Source organism: Notamacropus eugenii, chromosome 3 (genome assembly GCF_028372415.1).
Source record: "Notamacropus eugenii isolate mMacEug1 chromosome 3, mMacEug1.pri_v2, whole genome shotgun sequence".
Lineage (NCBI taxonomy): Eukaryota > Metazoa > Chordata > Mammalia > Diprotodontia > Macropodidae > Notamacropus > Notamacropus eugenii.
The window spans coordinates 437,425,973-437,440,668 of record NC_092874.1 but is presented as its reverse complement, the minus strand read 5'-3'; the positions used below and the strand labels follow the sequence as shown (position 1 = coordinate 437,440,668).

At 37.7% G+C, this 14,696-nt stretch overlaps 1 pseudogene; it reads right to left on the bottom strand.

Annotated features, from left to right (window-relative positions):
* Positions 1-6,906: 6,906 nt before the first annotated feature.
* Positions 6,907-7,655, bottom strand: LOC140531754 (small ribosomal subunit protein eS6-like; annotated as a pseudogene).
* Positions 7,656-14,696: the final 7,041 nt, after the last annotated feature.

Sequence of the window (14,696 nt, the reverse complement as noted above, 5' to 3'; positions counted from 1 at the left end):
GGCAAATGGGAGGAGAGAGTAATTAGAAGTAAACACTTATGGGGAGGGACAAGGTCAAAAGAGAGAATAGAATAAATATGGGGAAGGATAGGATGGGAGGAAATATAGTTAGTCTTACACAACATGACTATTATGGAAACCTTTTGCAAAATGACACATATATAGCCCATATTGAATTGCTTGTCTTCTCAATGGGGATGGGTGGGAGGAAGGAAGGGAGAGAAGTTGGAACTCAAAGTTTTAGGGATGAATGTTGAGAATCGTTTTTGCATACAACTGGAAAATAAGAAATATAGATAATGGGGTATAGAAATCTATCTTGTCTTACAAGAAAAGAGAGAAGATGGGGATAAGGGAAGGGAGTGATGTGATAGAAGGGAGGGCATTGAGGAAAGGAGCAATCATAATGCAAGGTGTTATGGGGTGGGCAGAGGGGAGAAATGAGAAAATTTGGAACTCAAAATTTTGTGGAAATGAAATGTTGAAAACTAAAAATAAATAAATAAACACACAAAGGAAAAAAAAGAATGCAGGTCTTACTGTATGCCCTGCTTCCCTATCATTCTTTATCACAAGCTTTTAGGAGGAAGTGAGCCCTTCTCCAAACAGTTCTAAGCATTTTTCACTATTTATACTCATTGGCCACACTGTTTTTCTTCTTACATACTTGTATTAATTCTAAATATTTTGGATATAAGACCTTTATCTTAGATATTTGGCCAAGACTTTTTTTTCTCCAAATCATTTCCTTTCTTAGAAAATAATAAGGTCAGCTGAGAGGAACCTCAAATTCACCCCACCTTATTAGATCCAGAGAAATTCTACAAAAGATTACATAGGCAATAAATGTCAGAGAAATGTTTTGAATCCTTATTCTCTGAATTTAAATCCAGTGTTCTTTCCCGTGTATAATGCTGCATTGATTTTCTTCATGCAAAGTTTTCATCTTCATATAATAAGAACTGTCTTGCTTTTATAATCACACTATTTCATATTTCCCCACTGCTCATCTTAAAATGAAATGCTATTCTAGGCAAATGTGCCAAAAGCATCGTGGGTTTGAGTGAGAGAGCACTATACCAGGTCTAGGGCAGTCTTTGTCTGGATCATTTGCTCTAATTCTTTTTGCTATATTCTCTCTGCCATTTCCATAGCCAACTTGTATTCTTTGTCATATAGAGAAGCTACATTAGGACTTCCTGAAGGAATATTTTTGAGGGAGTCAAAGCTTCCAGTTTTTTACTACACTTAAACTTAGCCTCATGAAGAATAAGTTGATAACTTGATGACTTGGATGCAAACTATGGGAAAGGGGAACAGTAGTTCACAAGTGCATTTGATAAAAGGAAAGTATTCTTATTGTTTTTGTTATTATTAATTTTGTTCTTGTTCTTCTAAATGTTTCAGTAATTACAATTTTCTGTTGATACTGTCAAAAGAGAGGAATTAAAGAGTAAGATTAGCTTTATTATTATACACACAGCCTTTATAAACAGGAGGAAATTTAGATTATTTTAGCAGAATGCAGTTGAGGATGCTATGTGAGCAGACTAGAAAGGTCCCAAATGGATATTTTGGAAAGATAGAAGAAGCACTAAAAATGGTTTATGGTCTTTAGAAACTTAACTAATTTGGAATCAGAGGTTTACTGCTTCACAGATATTTTATGGGATTACAAATTTTTCTCTGAATGTGTATGTTTTTTTTTTCTTCTCAGCAAAGGTGGTTAATGGACCAGCTGCTCCTTATTAACCTTCACTTCCTAAAACAAACCTGGCCCTATGTTTGGAATATGCTATACATCACATGCACAAACCACACATTTTAAGCCAAATTAAGTTTTGGTCACAAACCTATTAGAGAAAAGAACTGTGGATAAAGACCAGAAGGAAATCAATGTCTGAATTCAGAGTTTTGGAGTTCTTAGTTATAATGTGCTGACATTAAGGACTGCTGGTAGAGGTTTGAAAGGCTGTTGTTGCCTTCCTTATTCAACAACATTTCTTGGCTCATGTTCCTTTTCCTTCCTTATGGCATGAATTCCTCTTTCTATAAAAGTATTCTTGGTGAATTCCAGGCAGAGTGAAAGAAGAAATGAAAGAAAAAGAACTTGGGGGAAGGAGAACTCTGTTATTAATTTATTTCACTTGAATAATCCCCACTGATTTACAATGATCAGATCATCTTGACACTTGCCCAATCCTCGTCTTCACATACATTGCCTGGGCAGAAATTTTGCATAAATTAAATTACACACTAGAATCTCCCTATGGTTTGCATGATAATGGCTAATCAATATTCCAACTGCCTGGGAATCTTATATTTTAGTGCTGCCCGCAAGGTGCATGAGAATATTCTAGAGCACATGGAAATGGTACTTCAGATACCTGAGGCCCTAGAGGAAGTGCTCATGCAGGGTGGAGATAAAGTTTTGTGTAGAGAATGTACTGGGCCAGGATTGAACATCTAATATATTCTAAGTCCAGTAACCTTTCCTCAGACCTCATTTTCCTTGACTTCTCTACAGCCTTTCATACTATTCATTAGCCCCCTCCTCTGAATGCTAATTTTTTCTTCTTTTAATTTTAATGAAGTTTTTAAAATTTATTTCTGTATCATTTATTTTAAATTTATATTATATATTTATATATTCATATTACTTACTTTCCCCAATTATATGAAAAATAATTTTTAACATTCTTTTTTAAAACTTTTGAGTTTCAAATTTTCTTCCTTCATCCTTCCTCACCCCCTTCATTGAGCAGGTAAGCAATTCAAAATAGATTATACATGTGTAGTCACGCAAAACATATGTTTATCATGTTGTGAAAGATGTTTATCATGTTGTGAAAGAAAACATAGATAAAAAAAGACCTCAAGAAAAGGGAAGAAAATTTTTTAAAAGTATGCATACCATACAGTGTTTAGAATGTGCCAGAAGGCATGCTAAGTGCTTTACAAACATTATCTCATTAGTTCCTCACAGCAACCCTGAGAAGTAGGTACTATTTCTATCTATATTTTATCGATGATAAAACTGAGGCATATTGATGTTAAGTGACTTGTCCAGTATTAGTATCTGAGGTTGGATTTGAATTCCAGTCTTCCTGACTCCAGGCCCAATACTCTATTCATTGCAACACCTAACTAGCATAAAATTACAGCAGCCTGGGTACTGTGTTTGTCAATACTTTTGTGTACATTGGTGGAAAGTTTTACACTCTTTTTTCTGTCCTTCTCTCAAACTGCTGTGCTGTTTCCAGAGGCACTGTCAGAATATAGAAGTAAGGAACTAATAATAACTAACATTAATTATTACATAATTAATTATGATTATATAATTACATAATATTACATTAATACACAATATTGTATTATATAATTAATTATAAATATATTATATAATATTATTTTAATGCACTAATATTATTGTCAATAAGAAGTGCTAATAATAATAATAACCAATGTGAAGTATAGGACTGATGTGTCTAGTCCTATGGCTAGGATGTTAATTTCACACTTTTAACTGGGAGCCAAGAGACAAGCTCTTGGGAGGATGCTGCTTTACCTGGGATAATTAGATTTCTGTTGCTTGTCTTCTGATATTGTAAAGTTTGGTAATTTAAATAGGCAGTTTGGCTTTTGCTCTGCTATGAATCTTATGGACTAAATAAGAGTTTAAGTCATTTGTGAGTGAGTTAAGAATAGGTGGTTCCCAAGCCCAAGTTATCTCTTAGGAAAGTAGTTTCTGGGGGGCGGAGCCAAGATGGCGGAGTAGAAAGACACACATACACATAGCTCCAAACCCACAACCCACAGAACGGCTAGAGGGGACCAACCCATGGTGAATTCTGCACCCAGACGCCATGGAATATTGGAGCGAGGGAGATTTCTGTTCCGGAGAGACCTGCAAACCTCTCGCGGGGGGTCCTTCACACTGCGGACTGGGCGCAGGGACTGGGAGCAGAGGGCAGCCCTGCAGTGGCCACGACACCGTGAGGAAAAGATCCGAACGGGCTACGGAGACGGGATATCCTGCAGCCACGCGGGTCCCTCCACCCACAGAGGGACCTGCAAACCTCTCGCAAAAAGTCTGTCGCGCTGCAGACGCAGAGCCCAGCCCGGACCTGCAGCGGCCGTGGCTCCGAGAGGTACAGATCCGAGCAGGCTTTAGGGACGGGATCTCCAGCAGCGGCACAAGCCCCCCCCCCCCCACAGGTGACGAGGGTCGGTGAGAGAGTCTCTTTGGCGGGTCGAGAGGGGAGTGGGGTGCCCCCATGGCTCGGGCCCCCCCGGGAGATAGAAGCTGAGAGGCGGCTGCAGACAGGGGCTCCCCAAGCGGGCGGGAGCCTGGATCCATTGTGGAAGGCTTGTGCATAAACCCCCTGAGGGAACTGGGCCTGAGAGGCGGCCCTGCCCCGACCTGACCATCTGAACTTAATTCTCACACTGAATAGCAGCCCTGCCCCTGCCAAAAGCCCTAAGGCGGGAAGCAGCATTTGAATCTCAGTCCCCAAACACTGGCTGGGAGGACCAGGAGGTGAGGTGGATGTGAGGAGAATATTCAGAGGTCAAGCCACTGGCTGGGGAGAATACCCAGAAAAGGGAAAAGAAATAAAACTATTGAAGGGTACTTTCTCAGAGAAAAGACACCTCCTCCCTTCCTTTCTGACGAGGAAGAACAATGCTTACCATCAGGCAAAGACACAGAAATCAAGGATTTTGTGTCCCAGCCCACCCAATGGGCTCAGGCTATGGAAGAACTCAAAAAGAATTTTGAAAGTCAAGTTGGAGAGGTGGAGGAAAAACTGGGAAAAACTGGGAAGAAAGTAGTTTCTACACCTATCACCCGCAACATCTGTACTGACAACTTCCAGATTTCTTTATGCTGTTCAAATATCCCTCTTGACCTCTAATTTCCTGTTGCCAACTCTCCCTTGGGCATTGCCACCTGAAAGTTCTAGGAATCTCAAGCTGAAAGTATCGAATGGGGCCTCTGAAATGAGCTGCATAGCCTGGAATTGCTTATAACACTGTCAGATGGATGCACATATCACTTCCATGACAGATGAGGCTTGAGCTTTCTCATTGCCAATGAGTTTATCCATCATAACAGTGGATAAATGATGTTCTTAGTTTCATTAGTAGAAGGAGAAGAATACTTTCATATTCATTGATGACTTGGGACTATTCTATGACTTCAATTGTGTACCGTTAATACATGATAAAGTAATTAACATAAAAAAAGGATCTTCTCTATTACGTCTCTAGAAATGGTGATTTGTTCTCTGATTCTGTAATGCATCTTTGTCTCACCTAAGCTCTTTTCACCAGGGGTTTGAAAACACATTACTTCATAACGGCTGAATTAAAGAAAGGCCAATGACAGGTAAATGACTTCAGTAAATGGGATGAAACACTAGGACAGTTCGAACCTGCCTAAAGGATGGATGACTCATTACTAGGGTCTTAAACAGGAGCATACTTTACTGTCTTTTTTTATTCTAACTTAATGAATAGAAAGGTCTATGCTAAAAGGTTTCTCTGTACCAGAAACAGAAGCAACTAAACCTCCATATATCCTTGCCTTGCATCAACATCATTTCCTTTTGCCCCTCCCACATGTTGGCTTTCTTAATTAAGTCATTCAGTCAATTCATTTACATTCCAATTTCTTAGTAGGAAACTAAAACTTTCTTCTGTTTTCCTAATAAGAAAAATAACTTTTCCTAGTAAGAAAAATAACTTGTAACAAGTTACTTCTTGATTGGAATGGAATAGGGTAAATCAAAAGAGACCAGGACTACCCTCAGGACTGTTTGGCCAGAGCAATAACATGTGATGTTTAGTGTCACACCTGAGCAACCAGCTGCATTTGAGGAGAAGCTGGTAAACAGGGAAATGGTAGCTGAGGACTAAGAAACACAAGAGTCAGAATGATGTTGGATTTCGAGGTATTAAGCCAAAACAGAGAACAAAGCAGTTGTACTGGAGTTGGGGCTGGTAGATTTAGCTTAGGCAATAGGGAAGAAGCAAATATGTGTTAAGCATACAGGGAGAGATCAGTGTAAAGTGGGACCTAGCAATACCACTACTAGGTCTGTGTTTCAAAAGACATTAAAAAACTAAAAGGAAAAGGACCTACATATCCAAAAATATTTATAGCAGCTCTTTTTTGAGGGACAAAGAATAGGAAATTGAGGGGATTTCCATCAATTTGGGAATGGCTGAACACTGTGGTATGTGACTGTGGTGGAATGCTGGTGTACTCTAAGAAACAATGAGCAAGGTGCTCTCAGGAACACATGGAAAGACTTGCATGAGCTGATGCAGAGTGAAATGTACTGGGCACAAAGTAACTGCAATATTGTAAGATGGTCATCTGTGAATGACTTAGCTTTTTTTTTTCTGGCAATACAGTGATCCAAGATAACTCTGAAATACTTGTGAGGAAAAATAAGAGAGAAGCGATGGTGTCTCAGCTCTTTCTTTGATTATGGCCTTCAGGTAGGCCATTAATTCTTGAAGTATCTTGTCTCAAACTATTTTCCAGGTTAGTTTTTTTTTCTGATATTTCATATTTTCTTCTTTTTCATTCTTTTGATTTTATTTTGTTGTTTCTTTATGCTCCATGAAGCCATTAGCTTCCACTTGCTCAGTTCTAATTTTTAAGGAATTCTATTCTTCTGTGAGTTTTTGTAAGTCTTTTACCATTTGTCAATTTCTGATTTTTAAGTTGCTATTTTTTCTGCAATTCTTGTGCTTCTTTTACCAAGTTGCTAATTTTCTTTTCATATTTTTTCATGTCACTCTCATTTATTTTCCCAATTTTTTCCTCTTCTGAGTTTCCACTCTGATTTTTCTCCACTTGAAAAAGTTATTTATTTCCTACACATTTTTAGAAATTTACTTTTGACTGGACTCAGATTTTAGAGATGAAGGATCTCAGTGAAGATAGACAACATCTCTTAGTGATGTATTCTTGTCATTTTTCTTTAGCCTCCTTCATTTACTTTACCAAAAGCTTAGCAAATTCTGTGACTTCTTTCTAGTTTTTCTGGGTACGTTGCTTCTTCAAAGCTATGCATCTAAGTTTGTGCTACAAAACATAGGGAGCCACCAGTTGCTGAATTTTAGGAGCCTTGGTCATAGGTTTCTTAGGTTCCTTGTTGAGGCTCTTTCTCACAACGTGCTTCTGGACATTTTCTTTGGGCAAGTTGAAAAGTTTGTGGATTCTGCTAGTTCTTTTGGGCCCTAAGTGATGAGGCATCGTTGTATCTATCAATCCTGGTATATCTTTCTTACCTTTCTTCATAATAACTAGGTTAAGGACCCCCAGGTTGGCATTTACAATATATTCTCTAATAGATTTACATTTTCTTTCTCTAGTTCTTCTAGGCTGATAGCAAGAATGGCCCTTTTATAAGAAGCAGGCAGATACATCTGTGAGCCAAAATACCCTGCTTCATGAGGTAGCCTCATTTGTCATTCCCACCACTGATTTGAATCACATAACCCTTCCATTCATCATCCAGAGCATCAGCAGAGGCTTCAGTGGCTATCTGTTTCTCATAAAAGGTCCATAGCTTTCTCTCATCACCAACTTTGATGAGTTTCTGACAGCCAGTGGCTGGGAAAGAGATGTTGAGTTTCATCTTTGCACAGCTGTCCTCTTCAGATCTGCCATGGGAAAAAACCCCTCTGATTTTTAAAATAATTAAAAAAAATAACTTCTTGGAATTCTTGTTTGACTTCTGTCAAATTCATATTTTTCTTTTAGGCTTTGCTTGTGGTTGCATTGCTATTGCTATCTTCTTCTGAGTTTGTGTCTTGATTTTTCCTGTCACCATAATATTTTTTTTAAAGTCTGATACTTTTTTATTGTGTTCTCATTTTCCAGCTTATTTCTCAACTTTGAACTTCACATTAAAGTTGGGATATGTTCCAAGCAGGAGGTGAGGTACTGGATTGTCCCAAGATTCAGACTTTTTCACACTGCTGTTTTCAAAGTTAATTTTGAGGGTTTGAAAGATGATGTTAATGTTTCTATAGGATGTGATCCGGGGGGGGGGGGGGGGGGTTGGTCACTGCTTAATTACAACCTGAAGCAATACTGCTTCTTAGGGCCCCTGCTCCCTTGTGACCAGATGCAATCATGCTCCTCAAGATCTCTGATTCCTTGTGACCAAAAGTGATACTGTTCCTCAAAGCTCCTGTTCCCTTGAGACAGCAAATATTCCTCTCCACCCTAAAACTATGACTTAGAAGTAGGTATGGGAAATGGAGTTGTCAAACAGTGCCCTTTCTTGCATTCATTGGAAGTACAGAGATCCATACTAGTTTCTTTCTGATTAGTTGTTTGGGGCTGGAAAATGTCTTATCAATCTTTTGTTGGCTCTACTGCTCCAGAATTCTATTTTTAAGGTATCATTTTAAAGTTGTTTGGAAAGGAATGTTGGAAAATCTTGGTTGTCTTCTCTACTCTACCATCTTGGCTTCACCTCCAGAAGTCCTCTAAGGAAAATAATCTTAATTATTTCAGTAGCATTACCTCTCACCTGCTACAGAACTAACATGTGCTAAATGTGTGTTGCATTCAAGTTTTGCCTTCCAGAATAAAGCAAAACATTATGGAATGTGAGGTTGATAATAGCAATACAGAAAGAAGATTAGTTCCTCTGCTAATTCCTCTCAGCTATAATAAATCAAAATGAGGTATACTCAGTTTAGATAATTGTACTGTCAACATGACAATCAGAACTTCCATGAAAAGTGAAGCTAAACTTGTTTGATATGAGATTAAAATGGCACCATAGCTTTGAGCATTTTTATTAAAATGAATGATTTTAGATTTATGCTAAGTAATGAATCCTTAATGGTGGAATTTCAGACATTAGCATATATATATGAGATATTTTGAAGGGTAGGCACATTAATGTCCCCTGAATTTTACCATATAGTTATATAGATGTAAGATTCATTTCTGAAGGCAATTCTGAATTATAAAAGACACTTTTGAAGTCCTAACTAGGAATTTTGATACCTCAGGTAAGTAGAAATAGATATACCTGGGACAAACAACATATTAAACTCATTCTCATCATCATTGTGACAAAATAAAAGACATAATTAAGGCAAATTAAATTGAGCAGGAAGGGGGATTAATTACCCTAAGAAGTATTACTGCTAGGGAGAACTTTTTTATGTTTGTATCCTCTAAATTTTAGTGCCCTGGTGCAAAGCCCCCATTGTTTATATCTAGGTACAGTTATTGATGTACATCTGAAGTTGCCCATTTCATTTCTACTTTTGGTAATGAGAAAAATCTCCCTAACTCCATTTCTGCTGTTATCAGAGTGTGGAACTAGACCATGGAGCCATTTTCCCATCAGCAGATGTGGTGATTATATAGGAGTGAGCCCACTGAGATAGCACAGTACATTTAATGAGAGACTTGGACAGCAATAGATTTATGACTGCAGATTTCCTGCAAAGTTTAACAGCACACATTATAGTATCACCTTGATTTCATGCGCTGACATAGTAATCTATAATCAGAAGTACAGAGGTAAAAAAGATAATTAATACATAGCAAATTCGTCTTTTAAATGTCACAGAAAAACACATCTGACAAATTCAGAATTATTAGTTGTGTCTCTCACAGATGATTTCTCTCATTTAAGGGCAATTCATTATTAAGAGTGGGTTAAAACTCATGGGGAAAATATCTTCCAATAGTTATTTCATCTTTCTTTAGAGGACTGAAGAAAATATCTATTACTTATTCAATGGAATTCTAAAAGTTCTTGTTCATATTTAAGTTTTGCTCATACTGCCATGATACTTGCCAATCTGACCAATTTGTTGTCACTAATTTCTTCTAGTTTAAACTAGTTGCTCCAATTCAAATCAACAACCACTTTTTGAGCATCTACTATTTAACTAGATTCTGTGCTAAGTGCTGAAACTCAAGGGCAAAATAAAGTTTCTGTCCTCAAATTAAAAAAAATAATAAATTGAAATGTACCTTAAGGGTCATCTAGGCATTACTTGAGCTCTTCAGGAATAAACAAGCTCACTACTGCACAGGGAAGTTCATTCAAACGTTGTGGAGTTCTAGTTCTTCAGAGATTCTTAGACTGAATCTCTTCAGAGTAGTAGATTACACAGATAAAGGACTTTAAGGTTTACAAATTAATTTCCTCTCAATAAAACTATAACCTGGGTAGTAATTATTATTTTCATTTTACAGGTGAGTACACTGAGGCTCAGGGAGATACAATGTCAGTTATATGTGGAATGTGGACCTAGCACTCGAATTCACTTCTTCTTAATCTAATTCCAATGACATTTTCAACCCATACCATTTCCCACACCATGTATTGAACTAGTATATTCGCTTTTTAATCTTAGAACCATAGGCAATTAATGATAAGAAGAAAGTTGAGGGTTTTTTTTCATTTTATAGGTTAAGGAAATGAGAAAAGTGATTCACTTAATATAACATGATTAGTGAAAATGGTGGACTGGCAAACTCTTGATTTAGTTCTTTATACTGAAATAGACTCCTCTATATGCTGAAACTCATCCCAACCACTTTGAAATTGTTTCAGTATCTCATATTATCCTACGTACTCTCTTCTGAAATGGCTTCAGCTAAGTCAATGATCAGAAGCAATCCAGCATATTGTGAAGGGTCCTGGGCATGTGACAGAGAAAACTTCTATTCAAATCTCAGCTCTAAAACTCATCAGCTATTTGAATTCAGGGAGTGTCACATTAGCTTTCTCACCTCAGATTCATCCTTTGCACAATAGAAATAAAAACATTTATATCACCTAGGTCAGATGTCATTAGATTACATTCTGTGAATTGATAGTATGGATAAAATTTTGAAGACAACATCTAAAAAGAGAGAGGTGGAGGAGCAGAGCCAAGATGGCGGAGTGAGAGCAACAATTCACTGAAGCTCTTGGACAAACTCCTTTGGATACCTCTAAAAGCAGAATCTGACCAAATTTTGGAGGTGTGGAATCCAGTGGGAGACAGACTGTGATGGATTTGGAGCCCAGCTTAGACTGGAAGGTCCATGGGAAGGAGCTGTTCTGCCGGGGTGAGCCACCAGTGCACAATGCAGCACATCCAGGGCAGCAGAGCAGAAAGGGCACGGGAAACCAAGCGGGCAGAACTGTCAGAGCAGCACTCAAGGGTGGGAGATAAGCCTAGCCAAGCCAGTGAGAGCCACTGAGCACCACACATCAGCACAGCAGCTCCTGAGACTTTCAGCCCAAAGATTAAACATCGGTAAGTCACCTACTTGAACTTCCAGCAGCCAGGATGGCAGAGTGATCAGTAAATGCTCTCTCCTCCCCCCTTGATGACCGTGAAAGAACCATAAAATATTTCCCCAGAAAAATCCTGAATCAGCAGGAACAGCAGAAGGGGCCAATAGTCTGATAACACCTGAGGCTAGGAAAATAGTTAAGGGGGATTCCTTCTACTGTAGTGGAGGCAAACTGGAAGGACAGAGGACCCAGGGCAGAGAAAACTCACACTAGGACCCAGGGAAACCTCAGCACCAGGAGAGGAGTCCCAGGAGGGGTGGGAACATGCATTAGCATCTAGGCATGCCTCAGCACTCCAGGGGAAACGGGAAGACAATAGGGAAGCAGGGATCACCATCCCCTGAGATTGCCTTTGCCTCACTTCAGCTGAGGAGATCTCCTGTGACCAGACCACTCCTCCCACACACTTAACAAGCTAACCCCAGGGTTGATCAGGGAAACAAAAAACAAAAACCTGCTTTTAGCCTTTTCACACATCAGCTCAACACAAAGCTCTGTAGCTTCTGATTGAAAGAACCAGAAGCCACAACACTCAGTAAACATTATGAACAAGAAAAAGCAGATGAAGGGTGAAAAAAACCATAGAATCTTTCTATGGGGATAAGGACCAAAACACAAACACCAAAGAGGTCAGAGCTGAGACTGTACATCCATCTGAAACTTCAGAAGGGACTATGAACTGCTCGCAAGCACAAGCAGCTCTCCTGGAACAGCTGAAGAAGGAAATAGAAGAAAAACTGGCCAATGATTTTAAAATAATAAGAAAAGAATTCACTGATGAGAACATCTCTTTGAAAAGGAAAATTGAACAAATGGAAAAGGAAGTTCAAAAGTTAACTGGAGAAAATAATTCCCTAAAAGGAACAGTTGGTCAAATGGAAAAGGAAACACAAAACCTAATTGGGAAAATTGGTTAAATGGAAAAGGAAGCATAAAACCTAACTTGGAAAATTCGTCAAATGGAAAAGGAAGTACAAAAATTAACTGGAGAAAATAGCTCATAAAAGGAAAAATTGGACAGATGGAAAAGGAGATGCAAAAGTTAACTGAAGAAAACAATTTGAGAAAGATTAGAATTGGGCAAGTAGAAACTAATGACTTAATGAGACAGGCAAGAATCAGTCAAACAAAATATAAAGAATGAAAAGACAGAAGAAAAAGTAAAATATCTAATTGGAAAAACAATTGACCTGGAAATAGATCCAGGAGAGAAAATTTAAGAATTATTGGCCTGCCAGAAAGCCATGATGAAGAAAAGAGTCTGGACCACGTGTTCCAGGAAATCATCAAGGAAAACTGCCCAGAAGTGCTAGATCCAGATGGCAAAATAGTGATAGAAAGAATCCTCCGTTCACCTCCCGAAAGGGATTCCACACTCAAAACCCCAAGAAATATCAGCTTCTACATTAAAAGACTGAAAGAATTGGAACCCAATATTCCATAAGGCAAAGGAGTTGGGACTACAACCATGGATCAACTACCCAGCAAAGTTCAGCACAACATTTCAGACAAGGAGAAAATCATTCAACGAAGTAAGGGATTTCCACAGCTTCCTCATCAAAACGCCAGAACTCAATTGACAATTCAATCTCCAAATGCAGGTCTCAAGAGAATCATAAAAAGGTAAAAAGGGGGGATAAAGGTCAAAGGATGGAGCAGAATATATTGTGCTTCAGCTGATGTAAGAAAGGCAGGAGTAGCAATCCTAATCTCAGACAAAGCAAAAGCAGAAATAGTTCTAATCAAAAGGGATAAGGATGGAAACTATATCCTGCTAAAAGGCACCATAGACAATGAAGCAATATCATTACTAAACATGTATGCTCCAAGTGGTATAGCATCCAGATTCTTAGAGGAGAGGTTGGGGGAGTTGAAGGAAGAAATTGACAGCAAAACTATATTAGTGGGAGACCTCAACCTCCCCCTCTCTGAACTCGATAAATCTAACCTCAAAATAAACAGGAGAGAGGTTAAGGAGGTAAATAAAACTCTGGATAAGGTCAATATGATAGATCTTTGGAGAAAATTGAATGGGAATAGAAAGGAATATACCTTTTTTCAGCAGTACATGGAACATTTGCAAAAATTGACCATGTACTAGGACATAAAAATCTCACAATCCAGTGCAGAAAGGCAGAGATAATCAATGCATCCTTCTAAGATCATAATGCAATAAAATTATATGTAATAAAAGGCCATGGAAAGATAAACCAAAAATCAAATGGAAACTAAATAATCTAATCCTAAAGAAGGAATGGGTTAAAGAAGAAATCATAGAAACAATCAACAACTTCATTCAAGAGAATGACAATAATGAGACAATATACCAAATCTTATGGGATACTGCAAAAGCCATTCTTAGGGGAAGTTTTATATCTTTGAATGCCTACATAATTAAAATAGAGAAAGAAGAGATCAATGACCTGGACATGCAGCTAAAAAAGCTAGAAAAAGAACAAATTGAAAATCCCCAAGGAAATACCAAATTAGAAATACTGAAAACCAAAGGAGAGATTAATAAAATTAAAATTAAGGAAACTATTGAATTAATAAATAAAACCAACAGTTGGTTTTATGAAAAAACTAATAAAATTGAGAAACCTTTGGTCAATTTGATTTTAAAAAAGAAAGAAAATCAAATTACTAATATTAAAAATGAAAGGGGTGAACTCACCTCCAATAAAGAGGAAATTAAAACAATAATTAGAAATTACTTTGCCCAACTTTATGCCCATAAATTCGATAATCTAAATGAGATGGATGAATATTTTAAGAAAATACAAATTGCCCAGATTAACAGAAGAGAAAGTTGAATACTTAAACAACCCCATCTCAAAAAAAGAAATTAAACAAGCCATCAATGAACTCCCTAGGAAAAATCTCCAGGGCCAGATGGATCCACAAGTGAATTCTATCAAACATTTCAAGAACAGTTAATTCCAATACTATATAGACTATTTTTGAAAACTGGGGAAGGAGTCCTCCCAAATTATTTCTATGATACAAATTTGGTTTTGATATCCAAACCAGGAAGAGACAAAACAGAGAAACAAAATTATAGACAAATTTCTCTAATGAATATAGATGCAAATTTTTAAATAAGATTTTAGCAAAACAAATACAGCATCTTATCATGAGAATAGTACATTATGACCAGGTAGGATTCATACCAGGAATGCAAGGCTGGTTCAATATTAGGAAAATTATTAGCATTATTGATCATATTAACAACAAACCTAACAAAACAACACGATTATTTCAATAGATGCAGAAAAAGCTTTTGACAAAATACAACACCGATTCCTATTAAAAACACTGGAGAACATAGGATTAAAGGGAACTTTCCATAAA